Source organism: Sceloporus undulatus, chromosome 5, assembly GCF_019175285.1.
Source record: "Sceloporus undulatus isolate JIND9_A2432 ecotype Alabama chromosome 5, SceUnd_v1.1, whole genome shotgun sequence".
Classification (NCBI taxonomy): domain Eukaryota; kingdom Metazoa; phylum Chordata; class Lepidosauria; order Squamata; family Phrynosomatidae; genus Sceloporus; species Sceloporus undulatus.
The window spans coordinates 12,624,054-12,628,431 of NC_056526.1; the positions used below are offsets into that span (position 1 = coordinate 12,624,054).

The window sequence follows — 4,378 nt, forward strand, 5'->3', positions numbered from 1 at the left end:
AAAAGGAGGGAGAAATCTGAGCAAGATTGCTCACTTATTTGGCAATATTTTGGTTGGTCTGAATAAAGTTATTGCTCATCAAGCAATATTGTGCACCAACATGGCAACATTAGCTTTTTATGTACCATGAAAGAACGCTTAGAACCAGCAGGGTGTAATATTTAAGAACAGGAGTGGTGATCAAAGCATCATTCAGTAATGACGATTACTTGGGCGCATCATGTGCTCAGCCTGACTTACCTTCCAAAGTTGCTGCTCTGGGGAGAAAAATAGGGAGAAGGGGAGAAAAGCAAACACATTTCCGGGATGAATAAACATACTAAATAAATGAACCCAGGCATCCATTATACTAGGTGAATAGCCCACCTGAGAAGAATCTTCCAGGATTCCATTTGAAGTTATAAATTTTACTTGCTTGCCCTGCCTCTTCCAAAATACACTATGCTGGTTGGAGGATCCTGGGCATATAGACAAAAGCAGCAGGCTTAAAAAGAAAGAAAGAAAGAAATCAGGCTCCTTTCTCAGCTATGTTTCCTACAATGGAGAACCATAGCCATACCAGCAGTTTCAAAAGGAAGAAAGAGAGCACTGCTGGTGTTTATAGGAGATCCATTGAAAAGGCTTGAGGAAGCCACACCAAAGTTTCACTACCCAATCCGGGCGGTTGACAACAGTGATTATAACAGAGTAAAATATAAAATTAAAAACATTATAATCCCTCCCCTCCTTATAAAAGTATTAAAAAATATGACAGATTAAAAACACAATATCAAAACATAAAATATAGTTAAAACAAACTAAAAACCCTGGTGTCCCTCTGGAGATCCTCAACCATCACTGAAGATGGGGCCACGAGAGGAAAGAGGGGATCAGGGAGCCCAGGCCGGGATGGTTAATCTGGAAAGGCCTGCCGGAAGAGATCCGTCTTGACAGCTTTTTTAAAGCTGTCTAATGATGTCAACCGACGGATCGCATTCGGCAGGTCGTTCCAGAGTTTGGGGGCGACAGCTATCTGATACATGGGTAGGGCTGGTTTCTATTTTAATTTTCACATTGGTGAATTACTGCTTCTTGATTGCAAATACAGTTCCAGAGTGTCATTCCTGATTAAGGCAAGAGGTTTGCAGAGGAAATCTAATTGGACAGGAATATTACAAAAAAGAGCATTACTGTCTTTTAGTTACACAATAAAAGAGCTGGGTTGTTTTTAAGAACAATTAGGCACCCTGCTTAGGTCACTTGCATGAATCTGATAATCTGAACACAACATTTGGGGGTGGGCATATAGTCTTAGAACACATGTTCAGTTCCTGGCATCTTCTGTTAATGGCTCTCAGGTAGAAGAGTTACATTAAAACACTCCACCCACCCACCCACCCACCCAAAATCCTGCTGTCAGCCAGGTTTAGATACAGGGTGAGATGCTAATGATCAACTCACAATAGAATATAAATATAGAAAATAACCACATGGTTAACTGTTCATATGATTTGCTTTGAATTAATTCCAGAGACCGTTTAAAGGTGCCTTTGTAGTAGCTGGAAGTGTACCCACCATCTGAAATCAAACACCAATTGTGTTACTGTATGAAGAAAAACACAATTGTGTTATAAAGAAAAAAACTGCCAATCTTGAAGTCAGTCCTTCTTAAAAACAGCCTGATCTGTACATCAAGTTCCTGCATAAATGAGCTTCCATGTTTGGTCATATTATTATACGAAAAACATCATGCTCACTGAGGATTGTGTACACAGTGATTCTAACAAAATGAAATTCAACATGGAGAAATGTAAGGTATTGCACTTAGGGCGGAAAAATAAAATGCACAAATATAGGATGGGGGACACCTGGCTGAATGAAACTACGTGTGAAAGGGATCTAGGAGTCCAAATAGACCACAAGTTGAACATGAGTCAACAGTGTGATGTGGCAGCTAAAAAGGCCAATGCAATTTTAGGCTGCATCAATAAAAGTATAGTGTCTAGATCAAGAGAAGTAATAGTGCCACTATATTCTGCTTTGGTCAGGCCACACCTGGAATATTGTGTCCAGTTCTGGGCACCACAATTCAAAAAGGACATTGAGAAACTGAAGCATGTCCAAAGGAGAGCAACTAAAATGGTGAACGGTCTGGAAACCATGTCCTGTGAGGAACGACTTAGGGAGCTGGGGATGTTTAGCCTGGAGAAAAGAAGGTTAAGAGGTGATATGATAGCGCTGTTTAAATATTTGAAGGGATGTCATATTGAGGAGGGAACAAGCTTGTTTTCTTCTGCTCCAGAGAACAGAACCCCGAACAATGGATGCAAGCTACAGGAAAAGAGATTCCACCTGAACATCAGGAGGAACTTCCTGACAGTAAGGACTGTAGGACAGTGGAATGCACTCTCTCGGAGGGTGATAGCGTCTCCTTCCTTGGAGGTCTTTAAACAGAGGCTGGATGGCCATCTGTCAGGGATGCTTTGATTTGGATTTCCTGCATGGCAGGGGGCTGGACTGGATGGCCCTGGTGGTCTCTTCCAACTCTACGATTCTATGATTCTATGATTCTGTGATTCTTATTCCACTGAACTGAATGGAAAGTCCTGGTATGCAGGGTTGAAATTACCTATAGATAGAAGGGATCTGTGAGTTGGTTCACCAATACGTGTTCACCATAAATGGCTTGAACATGTTGTTGACTTATCACTGGTCAAGAACTGTAGCTGTTATCTCAAATTACTACAAGCACAGTGCCCAAGTCAGATTTAGTAGTGTCTTCTTGGCTTGCCCAGGAAACCAGTTGAATTTTCCAGTGTTTGAAAGAACCTCAAGGGTCGCTCCTGTCCCAAGAATTCAGTAAGATAGTCACAAAAGGCCCAGAGAGATAAAATCCACTATCTTCCTCCCTGTAGAGCCATTGGTGGACATGTGCTAAGGGTCATTTTTGCTTCTTCCTGTCCCTCAGTAGTGGGGCAACCTCTACTCACTATCCCACTATTTTCAAATGCCCTCCCTACAGCATTTATGACTAAAATGCACCCTATGTCCTGTCTGCCCTGGTGTGAGTATCCTGGCCTCAGAGCTACCATGACTTTCCCTCATTGCAAAGATCTTTCATTCCAACACTGGGCAGCTAGTCACATGTGCTTCTCCCTGGTGTATCTACCAGTGCAGGTCATTTTGCTCTGAGGTTAGAATGAGCCTTTCAGCTTTGTTCACATGTCTGTGCACCTTATTTTGACCTCAGAGTGAGGGACTGGTGGCAGCAGCAGATGTGTCAGGGAGCATGGCAGTATGTGTTTCAAACAGCCAGCTGGCATAGGAATTGAGGGCTCTAGATCTTTTAGGAAGATTGGGAGCAACTGGTGAGGTATTTTATTTCATTTTAAGGGGGAAGGAATACCCCAGTTCTGGTTCTGAATAGACCAGAATGTTTTTCCCCACCAGAGCCATGGTTTGGCCCATGCATCATCTGGTCTCCCTGCTAGAGGATAGGATACGGTGTTTCATTTGGCCCATGTAGGCAGTGCCCCAAGTAGTTTTTTTTGGTGGGTGAGAGTTTCAACATTTTTAAAATAAATAAATCAGGGTTTGTGGAGTGCGAGCATAATGGGGGCCAAGAACTACATGGGATTCCTGCATTTGACCCTACCTTTCCCAAGACCCTCTGTCTTATCTCTGAGGAATCACTCACTATGGAAAGTGTGCCTGACTCCAGTTACTACCTTCCTCAATATTTCGGGAGGGAGGAGAGGTTGCACCAAGCTAGTTCATATACCTCCATTGGAAAAAGTAAAGATGGAGGTAGTGGGAATTAGATAATGGCAGGGAGTGGGCAGAAACCAGTTTGTAAATCCTGAAACTCACAAAATCTGCAGCCATGTTAGTGGAGGGGGGGCGAGAATGGGTCCAGCTTGAAGGGAACAGATCCCAACCTATAATCCAGCCAGACATTTCCAGTTTGTGGGAGATCTCATACTTTGAATTCCCCATCTTCCTCCCAGAACAATTTTCATACCATCAGAGGGCAAACATCCAGCCTCAAATCATCAAAGACCTGGTATTCCAATGATTTTTTTGGAGGGAGGGGGAACGGACCCAAAAACATGCCTATGTCTATTCCAACTTTGTGAGCCACTGAGGTGGCATTCATACTACAAGCACAAGATGAAAAATGTTAGAGCCTTTCTTAAAGTAAGAGACTTCCTGAACTTTCAGTAGAGGAAACACAATATTGGTTTTTATTGATAGATATATTGTGATATTTGCCTTTTATGATGTGAAATTTTTGAATGATTCTGTGAACCGCTTTGATCGTCTCAGAAGAGCGGTATATAAATAAAGCATATTATTATTATTATTATTATTATTATTATTATTATTATTATTATTATTA

At 41.9% G+C, this 4,378-nt stretch overlaps 1 protein-coding gene across 6 annotated transcripts in view; it reads right to left on the reverse strand.

Moving 5' to 3' along the window:
• The window catches only part of SOX5 (SRY-box transcription factor 5), a 537,054-nt gene that overhangs the window by 314,508 nt on the left and 218,168 nt on the right, over positions 1 to 4,378 (reverse strand). The gene's annotated exons all lie outside the window — the stretch shown is intronic.